Source organism: Pygocentrus nattereri, chromosome 14 (assembly GCF_015220715.1).
Source record: "Pygocentrus nattereri isolate fPygNat1 chromosome 14, fPygNat1.pri, whole genome shotgun sequence".
In the NCBI taxonomy this organism is placed as follows: Eukaryota; Metazoa; Chordata; class Actinopteri; order Characiformes; family Serrasalmidae; genus Pygocentrus; species Pygocentrus nattereri.
Genome location: NC_051224.1, coordinates 36,737,317 through 36,759,480, shown reverse-complemented (window position 1 = coordinate 36,759,480; position 22,164 = coordinate 36,737,317). Strand labels below are relative to the sequence as shown.

Sequence of the window (22,164 nt, the reverse complement as noted above, 5' to 3'; positions counted from 1 at the left end):
TCTTGATCCAATCCAGAATTCAGAGCACCATCAGGATGATGGCAAGTTGTCCAAGTCCAATAGCAGCAAAACAGACCCAAACGACAACACTGGCTCCACCATGTTTTACATTTGGCATGAGGTTTTTATATAAACGACAATGACAACACAAAGACACTGCCACCGTAATTATGATAAGGCAGACTTTCCTTCATGTGATTGTTCTTTCAGCAAACACCTTTGGTATCCAGCCCTCTTCTTCTCTCTTTTTATTTTTTGGGGGCAATTTCTTCTCTTGGCCCTCTTTTCCCTCTTTTGGTTTTGGGGCAGTTTCTTTTCTTTCCTTTCCTTTCGTTCCAAAGTCTGTGTAACATACCAGTCACCCCTCTTCAAAGGTGTGACAAATGCTGATGTTTGCCAGCACCTTATACAAGGAAGCTTCCAGGTGTGTCGAGTTAGTCTAATTGTGCCAGCAGCAGGTGGTGCTGGCTGGGTGCCTTGTTTCCGACGCCCTCTGCTGGCAGCAGGCAGTGCAGGCTGAACCCTTACAATCATGTGAACAAATTCAACAATATAAGTGCATTAGTGAATAGACGCCCCCTACTGGGATAAAGATTACACATCAGCTTAACCAGATAACCGATGTTACCTTTAATATGCAGGAATTCAAGAACTGTTAAGCCATCATCCACGATTTACGGGTTCACATAAATACAAGGTAACACTTTTTCAGTAATGTATTTCCCTTAGAGGGAGGATGTTTCTGAAATCTGGGTTTTTGTAAGCCGTACACAGTAATACACAGCTGTGTCTTCAGTCTGCAGATTCTGGCCTTGTAATGTTATTGTGTTGGCTAAGCTACCGTACTTCTACTTCCATAGCTACACACACACACACACACACACACACACCCCTTCTAAGCCATGTCTCCTTCTGGGTCACGAGGGGTGCTAAAGCCTATCCCCGCAGTCATCAGGCGGAAAGCAGGATAGACCCTGGACAGGTCACCAGTCCACCGCAGTTCCATAGCTACAGACACATTCAAGCCACTCCAGAGCTTCTCCTGTCTATCGGATCCAACCTGTGTCATCATTTATAACAGAATATGAAATTCAGCTGATGGTCAGACTCTGATGTGGACGGACCGCCATGGGACCAGGCTGTTAACCACATTGCTCTGAATCTTTAAACAGTGCATTAGCTACTTAGATCATCTTCTCAAATCCACCTCCACCTCATCTCTGCTCTCATTCCACTGCGTTATATTCCCTCTGATTTCAGCCTCTATTTGCTTCTATTGTCAACACCAAACCACATTCACCACACACCATCTTGCTGTACACCATATTTAATCATGCAGTTGTGTGATCTTTTGAAGTGATGGAAGTTTTGTGTAATATTACTTTCCAAAATGAAGAATTGATGTAACCATAAACCTTTCATCCACCATTCTCTCTCCCTCTATTTGTCTACCTTATTTTTTTCCAAAGCAGGGTTTTTGTACAGCTGTCTGTATGAGTTCCACCACAGTGAGCTTCTAGCACAGTAATACACTGCAGAGTCTTCAGGCTTCAGTTGACTCATGTGCAGGTAGAGATTAGAGCTGTCCTTGGATGCTGTGAACCTGCCCTGAACTGACTGAGCTGAGCTTTTGTAGGAATCAGAATAATAGTAAATAATCCATTCCAGTCCTTTTCCAGGAGCCTGTCGGATCCAGTGCGTATAAGCGCCCCCCACACTGAATCCACTGCAGGCACAGGTCAGTTTGAGTGATCCACCTGGAGCCACTGTCACTGACCCCTCAGACTGTGTGAGGATAACCTGAGAGTGGACACCTAAACATGAGGAGACAGAGAAAACGTTTTCACAGCAGGTGAACTTTTTAAACGTGTAGACCGTTTATCTGGGTCTTCAGTGAAAGAGCTGACAGACTTACATGTTACAGTGAGCAGCAGCAGTGAAGATGTGAAGAACATGGTTCTGCTGTTCTTCACTCAGACCTGCAGGTTCTTCTCCAAACTCACTGATGCAGCTTTATATGTAGAGAAGAGACTTGATAGACATTTACATGACAAGTCAATGACATGAATTAATTCAGCATTAGACAGTAGGCGCCCCCTACTGGAATATGAATGAAACTAATGGACTGACTCATGTTTATCATTCATGACACATTACTGACATTTCTGCACAAACACACATAGAAAAATAAATCAATATTATTTGTGATTATTTGTTAACGTATTAATACAAACTCAAATAATAATATGAATTCTTGCTGTTGTAGAAATTAATAAGGAATATTTAATAAACATTTGGAAAGTCTGGCTGTTTTAATAGTTGGTTGAATTAATTTCTCTGTATTTGTTTCTTTTTTCACTGTAACACATTTTATTTTATTTTCATGAGATATACAGTACTGTACAAAACTCAGAAAGCACACTTCATTTATTTAACTTCCATTGAAAATAGACATTAAGTACAGTAATATCATTTCATCAAAAAAACAAAAAAACAAAAACAAAATATATTCAATAAAACTGTGAAGAGATTTCTGCATCATCATTCTGTTAATGATGAACTCAAGCACAGAGATGATTCAGCTATATAGTAAAATGACATTAAAGAGGGTAGTTTCACTCCATCCATCCATCCATTATCTTCCGCTTGTCCGGGGTTCGGGTCGCGGGGGCAGCATCCTAAGCAATGAAGCCCAGACCTCCCTTTCCCCAGCCACTTCCATCAGCTCTCCAAGGGGGATTCCGAGGCGCTCCCAGGCCAGCTGGGCGATATAGTCGCGCCAGCGTGTCCTGGGTCTTCCCCGGGGTCTCCTCCCAGGTGGACTCGCCTGTGACATCACTCGTGAACAAGACCCCGAGATACTTGAACTCCTCCACTTGAGGCAAGAGCCTATCCCCGACCCAAAGAGGGCTCTCCACCCTTTTCCGCCTGAGAACTATGGTCTCGTATTTAGAGGTACTGATTCTCATCCCAGCCGCTTCACACTCGGCTGCAAACCGATCCAGCGAAAGCTGAAGTTCACGGCCTGATGTCCCCAATAGGACCACATCATCTGCAAACAGCAGTGATGTGACCCTGAGGTCACCAAACCGGACACCCTCCATCCCTTGACTGCGCCTAGAAATTCTATCCATAAAAATTATGAATAGATTCGGTGACAAAGGGCAGCCCTAACGGAGTCCAACTCTCACTGGGAACGAAATTGACTTACTGCCGGCTATGCGAACCAAACTCCAGCTTTGTTTGTACAGGGCCTGAATGGCTTGTAGCAAAGAGCCATGTACCCCGTACTCCCGAAGCACCTCCCACAGAATACCCCGGGGAACACAGTCGAATGCCTTCTCCAGATCCACAAAGCACATGTGGACTGGTTGGGCAAACTCCCATGAACCCTCCAGAATCCTGGAGAGGGTGAAGAGTTGGTCCAGTGTTCCACGACCAGGGCGGAACCCGCACTGTTCCTCCTGGATCCGAGGTTCAACTATAAGCCGGACTCTCTTCTCCAGTACCCCTGCATAGACCTTGCCAGGGAGGCTGAGGAGTGTGATTCCCCTGTAGTTGGAACACACCCTCCGGTCCCCCTTTTTAAAAAGAGGCACCACCACCCCAGTCTGCCAATCCAGTGGCACCACCCCCGATGTCCACGCAATGTTGAAAAGGCATGTCAGCCAAGACAGCCCCACAACATCCAGAGCCTTGAGGAACTCAGGGCGGATCTCATCCACCCCTGGAGCCTTGCCTCCAAGGAGCTTCTTAACTACCTTAGCGACTTCGACCTCAGTAATGGACAAGCCTATTCCCATGTCCCCATACTCAGCCTCCTCACTGGAGAACGTGTCGGTGGGATTGAGAAGGTCCTTAAAGTATTCCTTCCACCGCCCAATGACGTCTTCAGTCGAAGTCAGCAGCACACCATCTCCACTATATACAGTGCTAGTGGCACACCGCTTTCCCCTTCTGAGTCGCCTGACGGTTTGCCAGAATCTTTTCGGAGCTGACTTAAAGTCAGTTTCCAAGGCCTCACCAAACTCCTCCCATACACGGGTTTTTGCCTTGGCAACAACTGAAGCCGCAGATCGCTTGGCCTGTCGATACCTGCCAGCTGCCTCTGGTGTCCCACAGGCCAACCATGCCCGGTAGGACTCCTTCTTCAGCTTGACGGCATCTCTCACCTGGGGTGTCCACCACCGGGTTCGAGGATTACCGCCCCGACAGGCACCAACTACCTTACGGCCACAGCTACAGTCAGCAATGGAGGAACGGAACATGGCCCATTCTAAGTCAATGTCCCCCACCTCCCCCGATATCTGGTCAAAGTTCTGACGGAGGTGTGAGTTGAAGATCAATCTGACAGGTTCTTCTGCTAGACGTTCCCAGCAAACCCTCACTATGCGTTTGGGCTTGCCTGGTCTGACCGGCATCTTCCCCCACCACCTGATCCAACTCACCACCAGGTGGTGATCAGTTGACAGCTCAGCTCCTCTCTTTACCCGAGTGTCCAAAACACATGGCCGCAAGTCAGATGACACGACTACAAAGTCAATCATTGAACTGCGGCCTAGGGTGTCCTGGTGCCATGTGCACTTATGGACATCCTTGTGTTCAAACATGGTGTTCGTGATGGACAAACTGTGGTTTGCGCAGAAGTCCAAAAACTGAACACCACTCGGGTTCAGATCAGAGAGGCCATTCCTCCCAATCACACCCCTCCAGGTCTCACTGTCATTGCCCACGTGAGCGTTGAAGTCCCCCAGTAGGACAATAGAGTCTCCAGGAGGAGCACTTTCAAGCACCCTTCCCAAGGACTCTAAGAAGGCTGGGTACTCTGAACTGCTGTTCGGTGCATAAGCACAGACAACAGTCAGGACCCGTTCCCCAACCCGAAGGCGTAGGGAAGCTACCCTCTCGTCCACCGGAGAAAACCCCAACATACAGGCACCGAGTCGAGGGGCTATGAGAAAGCACACACCTGCCCGCCGCCTCTCACCATGGGCAACTCCAGAAAAGAATAAAGTCCAGCCCCTCTCAAGGAGATTGGACCCAGAGCCCAAGCTGTGTGTTGAGGTGAGCCCGACTATATCTAGCCGGTATCTCTCAACCTCGCGCACCAACTCAGGCTCCTTCCCCGCCAGTGAGGTAACGTTCCAAGTTCCAAAAGCCAGTTTCAGCAACCGAGGATCAGAACGCCAAGGCCCACGCCTTCGGACACTGCCCGATCCACAACGTACCGAACCCCTACTACTGCCCCTCCCATTGGTGGTGGGTCGATGGGAGGGGGGACTCATGTAACTCCTTCAGGCTGGGCCCGGCGGGGCACCATGAGTAAATGCCCGGCCACCAGACGCTCGCTGGCGAGCCCCTCCCCCAGGCCTGGCTCCAGGGTGGGGCCCCGGTAACCCTGTTCCGGGCAGGGTACACAAGTCCTGTTTTTGTGTCTTCATAGGGGTTATTATGGATCACACTTTGCCTGACCTGTCACCTAGGACCAGTTTGCCATGGGAGACCCTACCAGGAGCTTTTGCTCCAGACAACATAGCTCCTAAGATCATTCAAGCACGCAAACACCTCCACCACGATAAGGTGGTCCAAGGAGAGGGGTAGTTTCACTCACTGGCCCCAAATTTATGTAGAGCTAATAATTAAACTATGTCCTTTATTTTGATATTGGCAGCTGATCATGTCAGTCAAACTCCTGTGATGGACTGGTGACCTGTCCAGGGTGTATCCTGCCTTCCGCCCAATGACAGCTGGGATAGGCTCCAGCACCCCTTGCAACCAGAAGGAGAAGCGGCTTAGAAGCTGTGTGTGTGTGTGTGTGTGTGTGTGTGTGTGTGTGTGTGTGTGTGTGTGTGTGTGTGTGATGCATATAGTCTAAATTGTCAATGGTTTTCATTTTTAAAATTTTATTAAATGTACTTTTACTGATTATTATTTTTATATTAACTGCACTTTGTATATACTTTATAAAACTACAGTTAAAATTGACACAAACTATGAAACTCATTTACGTAAGAAGTACTTGAGTGTCGGCTCTGGGTTTTTGTAAGCCGTGCTCATTAGTTAGTGTCATTGTGTATCTCGCACAGTAATACACAGCTGTGTCTTCAGTCTGCAGATTCTGTCCTCGTAATGTTATTGTGTTGGTTCCAGTGTCTCTGGAGATTCTGAACTTGCTTTTCAATGAATCTTTAGCACGAGTGTCTCCATCAAAATAAATGAGGTTGATCCACTCCAGAGCTTTTCCTGCAGGCTGTCGGATCCAGGCTGTTCTATCGCTCGTAACTGAATATGAAACCTTGCAGTCAATGGTCAGACTCTGGCCTGGACGGACCACCATGGAACCAGGCTGAGTCAGTTCAAAACAGTGAACACCTGTAGATCAAAAACACAAAATCATTAGCTGTTTCATCTTGGATCAATATAAAATTGTGCTCTGGCTGAGTAACTCACAGGATGCAGCTGCCAGCAGGAGCAGCAGAGATGTAGTGGACATGGTTGGTGTTGAAGTTGGACCTGTGAGATCTTCTCTGCTCTCCACAGCTTATTAGAGAGTGTCTTCTAAATAGATAGAGAGGGAGCTTGTATTTGCTTATCTGATGACCCATGAAGACCAAACCTATTTGAGACACAGTCAAAGGCAGCGGTTTAATGAAGTGCATGTTAGGAATCGCTTCTCTACTTCATTTCAACAAATAAAAGCAGCAACATTTTCATTTGACATGAAAAATCACAATCTACATATTTTTTTAACACAGTGCCAAACTGTCTCAACACGTCTTAAACATGTTGGAACATATGAAATGGAATGGATAATGAAGCATTTTTCTATATTTATTTCAGATCTGTAAACCACACTGCACTGAATATTTTACCAGCTTCAACCTCCAACCCTTCTCATTCTTCATCCCAGTGAACTGTGTCTCTGTCTATTGTTATATAAGTACTGAAGGGATTTGATGAAATATGTATAAATATGAGGTCACACAAAGACCACATTCCCTTCATCCATCAACATGGGGACAGTTATAGAATGTACAAATGATATGAGATAAATGTCTATTAAACATCTTACATTATAAAAACATAATGAGAATAAAAATAACTACGCCTGTGAAAATCCCCACATTTATTATTAGATCAGTTTCAAACAACCAGAGCTGTAGTGAACCTGCCTAGAAGAGGATGCAAGTGGATTTTGCCCTCCAGCACAGTTTAGAGTTTATAGTTATAGATTCTCTAAATCTACAATTAAACACCGCCTCAATGCCAATAAACCATATGGAATGTGTGACAGGAGAAATATTATTTAGTCTAAGCTAACGTTGAAATACCTGGAGTTCATTAGAAGCTGCTGATACTATGACTGGAACAAAGTTTAGTTTGATCATCGTCAGATGAGACCACAACAGAGCTTTCTGACAACAAACGTGATCCATTTCTATTTTACAGTAGAATGAAGAAATAGGCTGTTAGATATTATAATACTTTACAAAGTAGAAAAATCTTTAAAGACTTCTTAAGAAGCCATTTTGCGTAAAAGTGGTGAATTTTTAGATGAAATCAACACTTAACAGACACTTAATAACATCAGCAGCATCTTAATGACGTAGCAGCAGTGAATACATTCAGATTATGAAGAGACGTTTAATTATTTGTGCAAATGGGCAGTCGTGGGCTGGACGTTAGGGAACCAGCCTCGTGACCGGAAGGTCGCCGGTTCGATCCCCAAAGCCGACAGCACGTGACTGAGGTGTCCTTGAGCGAGACACCTAAACCCCCAACTGCTCCCTGGGTGCTGCGGATTGGGCTGCCCACCTCTCTGGGCAAATGTTCTAATTGCCCCCTAGTGTGTGTGTGTGTGTGTGTGCTTACTTGAGTGTCTGTGGTGTTTCTCTTCACTGATGGGTTAAATGTGGAGGTGAAATTTCCCCGTTGTGGGACCAATAAGGGTCACTTAATCTTAAATAACATTTGTTTCTGATTCTCTGAATTAAGCTCTGTTTACTTTATTGGGAGTTTCTGAGTTCATATCTGTAGATGTTCATCTGAGAGGAACTGAACATGAAACAGGTTTAATAGAGACCAACATCCTCAACCAGATGTTATTGTACAGCTGTCTGTATGAGATCCACCACAGTGAGTCTCTGGCACAGTAATACACTGCAGTGTCTTCAGGCTTCAGTTGACTCATGTGCAGGTAGAGATTAGAGCTGTCCTTGGATGCTGTGAATCTGCCCTGAACTGACTGGGCTGAGCTTTTGTAGGAATCAGAATAATAGTAAATAATCCATTCCAGTCCTTTTCCAGGAGCCTGTCGGATCCAGTGCGTATAAGCGCCCCCCACACTGAATCCACTGCAGGCACAGGTCAGTTTGAGTGATCCACCTGGAGCCACTGTCACTGACCCCTCAGACTGTGTGAGGACAACCTGAGAGTGGACACCTAAACATGAGGAGACAGAGAAAACGTTTTCACAGCAGGTGAACTTTTTAAACGTGTAGACCGTTTATCTGGGTCCTCAGTGAAAGAGCTGACAGACTTCCATGTTACAGTGAGCAGCAGCAGTGAAGATGTGAAGAACATGGTTCTGCTGTTCTTCACTCAGACCTGCAGGTTCTTCTCCAAACTCACTGATGCAGCTTTATATGTAGAGAAGAGACTTGATAGACATTTACATGACAAGTCAATGACATGAATTAATTCAGCATTAGACAGTAGGCGCCCCCTACTGGAATATGAATGAAACTAATGGACTGACTCATGTTTATCCTTCATGACACATTACTGACATTTCTGCACAAACACACATAGAAAAATAAATCAATATTATTTGTGATTATTTGTTAACTTATTAATACAAACTCAAACAATAATATTAATTCTTGCTGTTGTAGAAATTAATAAGGAATATTTAATAAACCTTTGGAAAGTCTAGCTGTTGTAATAGCTGTTTGAATTAATTTCTCTGTATTTGTTTCTTTTTTCACTGTAACACATTTTATTTTATTTTCATGAGATATACAGTACTGTACAAAACTCAGAAAACACACTTCATTTATTTAACTTCCATTGAAAATAGACATTAAGTACAGTATAATCATTTCATCAAAAAAGAAAAACTAAAACTAAATAAATTCAATAAAACAGTTTTTTCCCTTTAACTGTGATCAGATTTCTGCATCATCATTCTTTTAATGATGAACTCAAGCACAGAGATGATTCAGCTATATAGTAAAATGACATTAAAGAGGGTAGTTTCACTCACTGGCCCCAAATTTATGTAGAGCTAATAATTAAACTATGTCCTTTATTTTGATATTGGCAGCTGATCATGTCAGTCAAACTCCTGTGATGGACTGGTGACCTGTCCAGGCTGTATCCTGCCTTCCGCCCAATGACCCCTGGGATAGGCTCCAGCACCCGTTGCGACGAGAAGAAGCGGCTTAGAAGCTGTGAGTGTGTGTGTGTGTGTGTGTGTGTGTGTGTGTGTGTGTGTGTGTGTGTGTGTGTGTGTGTGTGTGTGTGTGTGTGTGTGTGTATGTGTGTGATGTATATAGTCTAAACTGTCAATGTTTTTCCTTTTTTAAAATTTTATTAAATGTACTTTTACTGATTATTATTTTTATATTAACTGCACTTTGTACATACTTTGTAAAACTACAGTTAAAATTGACACAAACTATGAAACTCATTTACTTAAGAAGTACTTGAGTGTCGGCTCTGGGTTTTTGTAAGCCGTGTTCATTAGTTAGTGTCACTGTGTGTCTCGCACAGTAATACACAGCTGTGTCTTCAGTCTGCAGATTCTGTCCTCGTAATGTTATTGTTTTGGTTCCAGTGTCTCTGGAGATGCTGAACTTGCTTTTCAGTTTATCACTGTAAAAAGACCTCCCTGATGAACCCGAATCGATTAACCCAATGTACTCCAGAGCTTTTCCTGCAGGCTGACGGATCCAAGCTGTAGCATAGCTTGTAACCGAATATGAAACCTTGCAGTCGATGGTCAGACTCTGGCCTGGACGGACCACCATGGAACCAGGCTGAGTCAGTTCAACACAGTGAACACCTGTAGATCAAAAACACAAAATCATTAGATGTTTCATCTTGGATCAATATAAAATTGTGCTCTGGCTGAGTAACTCACAGGATGCAGCTGCCAGCAGGAGCAGTAGGGATGTAGAGAACATGGTTGGTGTTGAAGTTGGACCTGTGAGATCTTCTCTGCTCTCCACAGCTTATTAGAGAGTGTCTTCTAAATAGATAGAGAGGGAGCTTGTATTTGCTTATCTGATGACCCATGAAGACCAAACCTATTTAAGACACAGTCAAAGGCAGCGGTTTAATGAACTGCATGTTAGGAATCGCTTCTCTACTTCATTTCAACAAATAAAAGCAGCAACATTTTCATTTGACATGAAAAATCACAATCTACATATTTTTTTAACACAGTGTCAAATTGTCTCAACACGTCTTAAACATGTTGGAACATATGAAATGGAATGGATAATGAAGCATTTTTCTATATTTATTTCAGATCTGTAAACCACACTGCACTGAATATTTTACCAGCTTCAACCTCCAACCCTTCTCATTCTTCATCCCAGTGAACTGTGTCTCTGTCTATTGTCATCTTTCTACAAGTACTGAAGGGATTTGATGAAATATGTATAAATATGAGGTCACACAAAGGCCACATTCCCTTCATCCATCAACATGGGGACAGTTATAGAATGTACAAATGATATGAGATAAATGTCTATTAAACATCTTACATTATAAAAACATAATGAGAATAAAAATAACTACGCCTGTGAAAATCCCCACATTTATTATTAGATCAGTTTCAAACAACCAGAGCTGTAGTGAACCTGTCTAGAAGAGGATGCAAGTGGATTTTGATCTATTTAAGACATAGACTAGATGGCTGTAGTTATGTACAGTGAATGTTAGGCAGCACTTCTCTGCTTGGACGTTATTGCATAACCCTATGTACACCAATTCCAGCATGTCTACCAACACAGTGTCAGAGAAGTCTTCTCAAAACATGGTCGAAGTGTGGAACCACATATGAAATGAATTGAGAATGAACATTCAGGGGAAATGTGTTTATATGTTTACTTCAGATCTGTTAACCAACCAGCTCTGATTATTTAATCAGCTCACTGTATATATTCACCTGCAAGGATTCCAACTGTTCAATAGTTTGTATCGTTTACTGTATTTTTTGTTTCATAATATGTCAAAGGTTTTCAGTGAGTAACAGATCTGGACTGCAGGGAGGCCAGTTTAGCACTTGAGCTCTTCTACTACAGAGCCATGCTGCAGCAATACGTGCAGAACATGGTTTGGCATTGTCTTGCAGTAATAAGCAGGGCCATCCCTGAAGAAGATGTCATCTGGATGGCCGTATATGCTGCTCCAAAACTTGTATATGTCGTTCAGCATTAATGGAGCCTTCACAGATGTGCAAGTCACCCATGCCATGTGCACTAACAGACCCGCACACCATCATGGATCCTGGCTTCTAAATTACAGTACACTGATAACAAGCTGGATGGTCCATGGCCTATTTAAGCCTATAGGATGCAAATGATTTCCAAAAAGAATGTCAGATTTTGATTTGTTGGATCACAGGATACTTTTGACCTGAATCCATTCTAATTAAGCATGGGCCCAGAGAAGATGAGGAAATACCCACGTTCTTCATCACTTTATGCTGAGAAATGTTATTCTCGAACTGTTGCGCTATTCAGCCGTTGAGTCTTCCACAGAGTGGTGAACTCCTCGAGATCTTTACTTCTGAAAGACTCAGCCTCTCTGGGATGCTGTTTTATATCCAATCAGGTTACTGACCTCTTTCCAATGAACCTAAAAAGTTGTGAGATGTTCCACCAGGTGCTTTTTCAGCATTGCTCAACTTTACGAGTCTTTGGTTGCCCTGTTCCAACTTTTTTGAAAAGCCCCCTACTGGAATATGAATGAAACTAATGGACTGACTCATGTTTATCCTTCATGACACATTACTGACATTTCTACACAAACACACATAGAAAAATAAATCAATATTATTTGTGATTATTTGTTAACTTATTAATACAAACTCAAATAATAAGATTAATTCTTGCTGTTGTAGAAATTAATAAGGAATATTTAATAAACATTTGGAAAGTCTGGAAGTTTTAATAGTTGGTTCAATTAATTTCTCTGTATTTGTTTCTTTTTTCACTGTAACACAATTTATTTTATTTTCATGAGATATACAGTACTGTACAAAACGCAGAAAACACACTTCATTTATTTAACTTCCATTGAAAATAGACATTAAGTACAGTATAATCATTTCATCAAAAAAGAAAAAAAAACTAAAACTAAAACTAAATAAATTCAATAAAACAGTTTTTTCCCTTTAACTGTGATCAGATTTCTGCATCATCATTCTGTTAATGTTGAAATCAAGCACAGAGATGATTCAGCTTTATAGTAAAATGACATTAAAGGGTGTATTTTCACTTACTGCTCCCAAATTCATAGAGAGCTCATTATTAATATATGGACTTTATTTTGATGTTGGCAGTGAATCATGTTGGTCAGGCCGCAACTTTCATGACATTGTAAATTACACAGTCTAAATCTTCAATGTTTTTTATTGTTTAATTTTATTTAATATAATTTTATTCATTATTCTTTTTTAATATGAACAGAATTTTGTGTTTTATATGCAAAGATATATTAAAAATGAGACAATCTATAAAAATCATTCAGGTAGAAGTACTTGAGTGTCGGCTCTGGGTTTTTGTAAGCCGTGTTCATTAGTTAGTGTCACTGTGTATCTCGCACAGTAATACACAGCTGTGTCTTCAGTCTGCAGATTCTGTCCTCGTAATGTTATTGTGTTGGTTCCAGTGTCTCTGGAGATGCTGAACTTGCTTTTCAGTTTATCATTGTAAGCTGTGCCCCCACCGCTACTGATATATCCAATCCACTCCAGAGCTTTTCCTGCAGGCTGTCGGATCCAGGCTGAATAATAGCTTGTTACTGAATATGAAACCTTGCAGTCGATGGTCAGACTCTGGCCTGGACGGACCACCATGGAACCAGGCTGAGTCAGTTCAAAACACTGAACACCTGTAGATCAAAAACACAAAATCATTAGATGTTTCATCTTGGATCAATATGAAATTGTGCTCTGGCTGAGTAACTCACAGGATGCAGCTGCCAGCAGGAGCAGCAGAGATGTAGAGAACATGGTTGGTGTTGAAGTTGGACCTGTGAGATCTTCTCTGCTCTCCACAGCTTATTAGAGAGTGTCTTCTAAATAGATAGAGAGGGAGCTTGTATTTGCTTATCTGATGACCCATGAAGACCAACCCTATTTAAGACACAGTCAAAGGCAGCGGTTTAATGAAGTGCATGTTAGGAATCGCTTCTCTACTTCATTTCAACAAATAAAAGCAGCAACATTTTCATTTGACATGAAAAATCACAATCTACATATTTTTTTAACACAGTGTCAAACTGTCTCAACACGTCTTAAACATGTTGGAACATATGAAATGGAATGGATAATGAAGCATTTTTCTATATTTATTTCAGATCTGTAAACCACACTGCACTGAATATTTTACCAGCTTCAACCTCCAACCCTTCTCATTCTTCATCCCAGTGAACTGTGTCTCTGTCTATTGTCATCTTTCTATAAGTACTGAAGGGATTTGATGAAATATGTATTAATATGAGGTCACACAAAGACCACATTCCCTTCATCCATCAACATGGGGACAGTTATAGAATGTACAAATGATATGAGATAAATGTCTATTAAACATCTTACATTATAAAAACATAATGAGAATAAAAATAACTACGCCTGTGAAAATCCCCACATTTATTATTAGATCAGTTTCAAACAACCAGAGCTGTAGTGAACCTGCCTAGAAGAGGATGCAAGTGGATTTTGCCCTCCAGCACAGTTTAGAGTTTATAGTTATAGATTCTCTAAATCTACAATTAAACACCGCCTCAATGCCAATAAACCATATGGAATGTGTGACAGGAGAAATATTATTTAGTCTAAGCTAACGTTGAAATACCTGGAGTTCATTAGAAGCTGCTGATACTTTGACTGGAACAAAGTTTAGTTTGATCATCGTCAGATGAGACCACAACAGAGCTTTCTGACAACAAACGTGATCCATTTCTATTTTACAGTAGAATGAAGAAATAGGCTGTTAGATATTATAATACTTTACAAAGTAGAAAAATCTTTAAAGACTTCTTAAGAAGCCATTTTGCCTAAAAGTGGTGAATTTTTAGATGAAATTAACACTTAACAGACACTTAATAACATCAGCAGCATCTTAATGACGTAGCAGCAGTGAATACATTCAGATTATGAAGAGACGTTTAATTATTTGTGCAAATGGGCAGTCGTGGGCTGGACGTTAGGGAACCAGCCTCGTGACCGGAAGGTCGCCGGTTCGATCCCCAAAGCCGACAGCACGTGACTGAGGTGTCCTTGAGCGAGACACCTAAACCCCCAACTGCTCCCTGGGTGCTGCGGATTGGGCTGCCCACCTCTCTGGGCAAATGTTCTTATTGCCCCCTAGTGTGTGTGTGTGTGTGTGTGTGCTTACTTGAGTGTCTGTGGTGTTTCTCTTCACTGATGGGTTAAATGTGGAGGTGAAATTTCCCCGTTGTGGGACCAATAAGGGTCACTTAATCTTAAATAACATTTGTTTCTGATTCTCTGAATTAAGCTCTGTTTACTTTATTGGGAGTTTCTGAGTTCATATCTGTAGATGTTCATCTGAGAGGAACTGAACATGAAACAGGTTTAATAGAGACCAACATCCTCAACGAGATGTTATTGTACAGCTGTCTGTATGAGATCCACCACAGTGAGTCTCTGGCACAGTAATACACTGCAGTGTCTTCAGGCTTCAGTTGACTCATGTGCAGGTAGAGATTAGAGCTGTCCTTGGATGCTGTGAATCTGCCCTGAACTGACTGGGCTGAGCTTTTGTAGGAATCAGAATAATAGTAAATAATCCATTCCAGTCCTTTTCCAGGAGCCTGTCGGATCCAGTGCGTATAAGCGCTCCCCACACTGAATCCACTGCAGGCACAGGTCAGTTTGAGTGATCCACCTGGAGCCACTGTCACTGACCCCTCAGACTGTGTGAGGACAACCTGAGAGTGGACACCTAAACATGAGGAGACAGAGAAAACGTTTTCACAGCAGGTGAACTTTTTAAACGTGTAGACGAGTTTATCTGGGTCTTCAGTGAAAGAGCTGACAGACTTCCATGTTACAGTGAGCAGCAGCAGTGAAGATGTGAAGAACATGGTTCTGCTGTTCTTCACTCAGACCTGCAGGTTCTTCTCCAAACTCACTGATGCAGCTTTATATGTAGAGAAGAGACTTGATAGACATTTACATGACAAGTCAATGACATGAATTAATTCAGCATTAGACAGTAGGCGCCCCCTACTGGAATATGAATGAAACTAATGGACTGACTCATGTTTATCCTTCATGACACATTACTGACATTTCTGCACAAACACACATAGAAAAATAAATCAATATTATTTGTGATTATTTGTTAACTTATTAATACAAACTCAAATAATAAGATTAATTCTTGCTGTTGTAGAAATTAATAAGGAATATTTAATAAACCTTTGGAAAGTCTAGCTGTTGTAATAGCTGTTTGAATTAATTTCTCTGTATTTGTTTCTTTTTTCACTGTAACACATTTTATTTTATTTTCATGAGATATACAGTACTGTACAAAACTCAGAAAGCACACTTCATTTATTTAACTTCCATTGAAAATAGACATTAAGTACATTAATATCATTTCATCAAAAAAGAAAAACTAAAACTAAATAAATTCAATAAAACAGTTTTTTCCCTTTAACTGTGATCAGATTTCTGCATCATCATTCTTTTAATGATGAACTCAAGCACAGAGATGATTCAGCTTTATAGTAAAATGACATTAAAGAGGGTAGTTTCACTCACTGGCCCCAAATTTATGTAGAGCTAATAATTAAACTATGTCCTTTATTTTGATATTGGCAGCTGATCATGTCAGTCAAACTCCTGTGATGGACTGGTGACCTGTCCAGGCTGTATCCTGCCTTCCGCCCAATGACCCCTGGGATAGGCTCCAGCACCCGTTGCAACCAGTGTGTGTGTGTGTGTGTGTGTGTGTGTGTGATGTATATAGTCTAAATTGTCAATGGTTTTCATTTTTTAAATTTTATTAAATGTACTTTCACTGATTATTATTTTTATATTAACTGCACTTTGTATATACTTTGTAAAACTACAGTTAAAATTGACACAAACTATGAAACTCATTTACTTTAGAAGTACTTGAGTGTCGGCTCTGGGTTTTTGTAAGCCGTGTTCATTAGTTAGTGTCACTGTGCCTCTCGCACAGTAATACACAGCTGTGTCTTCAGTCTGCAGATTCTGTCCTCGTAATGTTATTGTTTTGGTTCCAGTGTCTCTGGAGATGCTGAACTTGCTTTTCAGTTTATCACTGTAATATGTGCTCCCTGATGAACCCGAATCGATAAACCCAATGTACTCCAGAGCTTTTCCTGCAGGCTGACGGATCCAAGCTGTAGCATAGCTTGTAACCGAATATGAAACCTTGCAGTCGATGGTCAGACTCTGGCCTGGACGGACCACCATGGAACCAGGCTGAGTCAGTTCTTCACAGTGAACACCTGTAGATCAAAAACACAAAATCATTAGATGTTTCATCTTGGATCAATATAAAATTGTGCTCTGGCTGAGTAACTCACAGGATGCAGCTGCCAGCAGGAGCAGCAGAGATGTAGAGAACATGGTTGGTATTGAAGTTGGACCTGTGAGATCTTCTCTGCTCTCCACAGCTTATTAGAGAGTGTCTTCTAAATAGATAGAGAGGGAGCTTGTATTTGCTTATCTGATGACCCATGAAGACCAAACCTATTTAAGACACAGTCAAAGGCAGCGGTTTAATGAAGTGCATGTTAGGAATCGCTTCTCTACTTCATTTCAACAAATAAAAGCAGCAACATTTTCATTTGACATGAAAAATCACAATCTACATATTTTTTTAACACAGTGTCAAACTGTCTCAACACGTCTTAAACATGCTGGAACATATGAAATGAAATGGATAATGAAGCATTTTTCTATATTTATTTCAGATCTGTAAACCACACTGCACTGAATATTTTACCAGCTTCAACCTCCAACCCTTCTCATTCTTCATCCCAGTGAACTGTGTCTCTGTCTATTGTCATCTTTCTATAAGTACTGAAGGGATTTGATGAAATATGCATAAATATGAGGTAACACAAAGGCCACATTCCCTTCATCCATCAACATGGGGACAGTTATAGAATGTACAAATGATATGAGATAAATGTCTATTAAACATCTTACATTATAAAAACATAATGAGAATAAAAATAACTACGCCTGTGAAAATCCCCACATTTAGCACATTTACAGAGCTGTAGTGAACCTGCCTAGAAGAGGATGCAAGTGGATTTTGCCCTCCAGCACAGTTTAGAGTTTATAGTTATAGATTCTCTAAATCTACAATTAAACACCACCTCAATGCCAATAAACCATATGGAATGTGTGACAGGAGAAATATTATTTAGTCTAAGCTAACGTTGAAATACCTGGAGTTCATTAGAAGCTGCTGATACTATGACTGGAACAAAGTTTAGTTTGATCATCGTCAGATGAGACCACAACAGAGCTTTCTGGCAACAAACGTGTTCCATTTCTATTTTACAGTAGAATGAAGAAATAGGCTGTTAGATATTATAATACTTTACAAAGTAGAAAAATCTTTAAAGACTTCTTAAGAAGCCATTTTGCGTAAAAGTGGTGAATTTTTAGATGAAATTAACACTTAACAGACACTTAATAACATCAGCAGCATATTAATGACGTAGCAGCAGTGAATACATTCAGATTATGAAGAGACGTTTAATTATTTGTGCAAATGGGCAGTCGTGGGCTGGACGTTAGGGAACCAGCCTCGTGACCGGAAGGTCGCCGGTTCGATCCCCAGAGCCGACAGCATGTGACTGAGGTGTCCTTGAGCAAGACACCTAACCCCCAACTGCTGCAGATTGGGCTGCCCACCTCTCTGGGCAAATGTTCTTACTGCCCCCTAGTGTGTGTGTGCTTACTAGAGTGTATGTGGTGTTTCACTTCACTGATGGGTTAAATGTGGAGGTGAAATTTTCCCGTTGTGGGACTAATAAGGGTCACTTAATCTTAAATAACATTTGTTTCTGATTCTCTGAATTAAGCTCTGTTTACTTTATTTGGAGTTTCTGAGTTCATATCTGTAGATGTTCATCTGAGAGGAACTGAACATAAAACAGGTTTAATACAGACCAACATCCTCAACCAGCTGTTACAGACACACTGACACCAACCTGTACCTGGAGCTTCACTGGATTAGGGTTTAGTTAGGGCTAAGATTAGGATTAGGGCCAGGCCCATTGTTTGGATCAGCTTTAAGGTTGAGTTTAAGGTTGGGGTTAGGATTAGGGCCAGGTTTAGGATTAGGTTTTGGGTTGAGGTTAAGGTTAGGGTTATGACCAAGTATTCTGATCATATTTGGACACTGTAAGAGAAGCATATGTACAAAATATTTGTGCTTATTGGACAAAACTGTTGTGTTTGCTTAAATCCTTTTTTAGGATTCTGAGAAATTGAGAAAGCTTTTAAATTGCAGTCACAGTTCAGTGGTTTTTAATGAGTTTAGAAATATTTCCAGCTGTTATTACAAAACCTTTTAAAGGGCAGTGCAGTAATATGATAAGTTCTAATCAATAAATCAATTATTAGTAATGTATTCAGAGCAGATAATTACATGGTTTTCATACCAAAATTTTATAATTTTCCTTTTTTAATTATATATAAATCATCAGGGACTTTACAGTCTAATACGCAGCTTTTTATGTGTTCAGAATTTGCCCAAAAACTAAAACTAGAACAAATACGTAACATTTTTAAAATGTTAGAGTTCACCCCCCTCTGTTTATCCTGTCCTCTAGTTTTTGTACAGCTGTCTGTATGAGATCCACCACAGTGAGCCTGTAGCACAGTAATACACTGCAGTGTCTTCAGGCTTCAGTTGACTCATGTGCAGGTAGAGATTAGAGCTGTCCTTGGATGCTGTGAATCTGCCCTGAACTGACTGGGCTGAGTATTTGCTACTTTCAGAGTGATAGTAAATAATCCATTCCAGTCCTTTTCCAGGAGCTTGTCTGATCCAGCCCATCCAATAGCCACCCACATTGAATCCACTGCAGGCACAGGTCAGTTTGTGGGATCCACCTGGAGTCACTGTTACTGGCCTCTCAGACTGTGTGAGGACAACCTGAGACTGGACACCTAAACAGAGAACCAGAGAAACAGCAGGTTAAACGTGGATAGTTGGTTTACTACATTAATACGGTTCCTCACTGAGAGAGATAACAGACTCACATCCTGCCATCAGCAGCAGCAGTAAAGACGTGAGGAACATGGTGTTTGTGGAGCTGGAGCTGATCAGAGACACCAGAAACCTGGAGATCCTCTACAACCTGTCCTTCATTCACTCTACATATAGAGGAGTTTGATGAAGAGTTTGCATAACAGCTCAGTGATGTGAGACTCCACTGCTCTGACTTTAGGAGAACAATAGGCAGGTCTGCTTTTTTTAAATAAATGGCGCCCCCTACTGGAAGATAAATATAGAGGACTCATTTTCCAGCATCACTCAGGCTGATGTTTAGTCTGTTTACTGAATGTTGGAGATGCCTTAAACGTTACACTCAGTCAGTGTCATTGGGTTCAAATCTTACCGTCATGCTGAATGTCTGTGGTTTAGAGTGCTGAGTGAAAGTTTGTGAACCCTTTAGCATTTTGTGAATTTCTACATGAATATAACTTAAAATGTTATTAGATCCTCATTCAAGTCACAAACATAGAAATCCCAGAAAAGCAAGTCATACAAACAGTTATTTGTTTTTTTCCTTCATTTATTGATTAAACATTGAACTAGTGTGACCCTCTTCACATTGACTTGGAGGACTCAGCCTTACAGTAGCTTCAATTCTGTTATGTTGGTGGGCTTTTTGGCACGAACACCATAAGTTCACACTTTTTTTTTTTCTTGGATTAATGTCTCTGTGATGGACTGGCGACCTGTCCAGGGTGTATCCTGCCTTCCGCCCGATGACCCCTGGGATAGGCTCCAGCACCCCTTGCAACCAGAAGGAGAAGCGGCTTAGAAGCTGTGTGTGTGTGTGTGTGTGTGTGTGTGTGTGTGTGTGTGTGTGTGTGGACTTGTTTTCCTATTTTCATGGGGACACAACCCTGTTTACACACCAACCAAATGGGGACGCAAAACGTTATGGGGACAAAAACCATGGTCCCCATGAGGGAGACCCCTTAAAACGTGTAGCAGAGGGTATGACTAGGTGCCTCGCGCTTGATTTAGCTAAAGCCCAGGAGGAAGGTTTGGAACCGAAGTGTGTGTGTGAAGCTGTGCTCCACAGCGGCCTCTGTAGTCTGGAGCTGGTTTTGCAAGGGATGGGGCCACGCCCGCTCGCTTAACACACTATGCAAGTCTAATTTATGCAAATCCGCCCTGAGGGGAACACTGCGCATGCGCACTAGTAGGTAAACAGACCTAGCGCTTAAAACGAACATGTTCAGCTGTGAAGGTAATATGAATTCCCACAAAATGTCCAGTTTTTTGGTCTGATAAACATTTACAGTACATTCCTAATGTATATTACATCATAAAATCTATATAGAGTAAGTATTAAGTCTAACAGAATTGTTAACTTAATCGTGTTTTATGTGTAATAGTGTTAACATGCTGAGCATTCAGTAAGTCAGTACAGCTACTTATTTTTGTGCAGCAGTAAAGCTAATAATTCGTAAAATGTGAGTTACAGTCATAGTTCTACAGTTTTTCAGAGTATATCCATGCATTTTTGCATTTTTATAACGTGTTTGTAAAGAGTGAAATCAGCTAACGCAGCTGCGCGAGAAAGCCACATTCTGAAGTTTTAAAACGGCGTTGTAGTTTTTTGAAGCTGCTCTCTTGGTCCGTGAACACTACGACAGGAATTCGCCGAAAACTACATTTCCCATCCTGCCTCGCTTCCTCCTGCACGGCTGTGTGGCTAATTGGTGATTTTCTCTGCTTCGTCCAAACGGACAGAAAGGTAAGGAATTCGCTATTTATGCTGGTTTGTGTTTTTTTGTGTGTTTGAAGACGTTTGTTTATCCTTAAGACTCGGGAAAGGACATGGAATTCGGTTCTTAGGCGTTAGTTTCCCGAATGAACGCTGCTAATTAGGCTAGGCTAGGCTAGGCTAGCGGAGCGAGCCGGGCAGGGAGGGGCGGAGGAGCAGCGCTGACAGCTCAGCCTCGGAGCCTCGGAGCGTTCGCTGACAGCTCAGTTACACCGGCGAGTTTGGCGACTATTAAACAGCGTTTTAGACGCTAAACATATTTTTAGACGCACTGCTGTAAGGTAACATCACGTATTCCCTACGCTTCTGTTTCCCCTACACGGGCAAATTTTCCTGTCTGTGTAATAAAAACACTTTGTTGGCATTTGTCACCAATTCATATGAGGCGTTATCATATGTCCTTTTCCCCATTAAATCGGTTGGCAAGACCATCTAAGCTGGGTTTGGACTTAAAATCTGTGTGATTAGTGGGCTTTTCCCCGCGGAAATTCATATAATCAGTTCATGTCTGTTTTCATGTAATTACATTTCATAAAACTTCACAGATGAAGTTTCTGTCTTATTTCTTTAAAAGTTGTGGCCCGAATGCGACCAAAGTCAAAGTGCGTATTGGTTGCTAGGCAGATTCTGCAGAGTCCAACCAATCATTAAATCGTGTATGACTTCGGGTATTTCCGCCGTAAGTACTGACAGGCGGAAAGAGCCGAACTCTGTTCGGAGCGCAGCGCTGTTACAGCCTCGCTGCCCGGGTTTCGCCCAGAGTGGGGAGGAGGGGGGAGGGGCAGAGCGCGAGAGAGCGAGCAGAGCAGCGGTGGGGGGAGGGGGTGGGGGGAGGGGAGAGAGCGCAGGGAGAGCAGAGCAGGTCAGCAGTGGGGGGAG

At 41.9% G+C, this 22,164-nt stretch overlaps 1 protein-coding gene and 1 gene segment (V, D, J or C); both read right to left on the bottom strand.

Moving 5' to 3' along the window:
* Positions 1-22,164, bottom strand: part of LOC108414177 — a 512,138-nt gene that overhangs the window by 307,990 nt on the left and 181,984 nt on the right.
* LOC108436641 (immunoglobulin gamma-1 heavy chain-like) overlaps positions 1-22,164 on the bottom strand; it is a 395,990-nt gene that overhangs the window by 316,884 nt on the left and 56,942 nt on the right. The gene's annotated exons all lie outside the window — the stretch shown is intronic.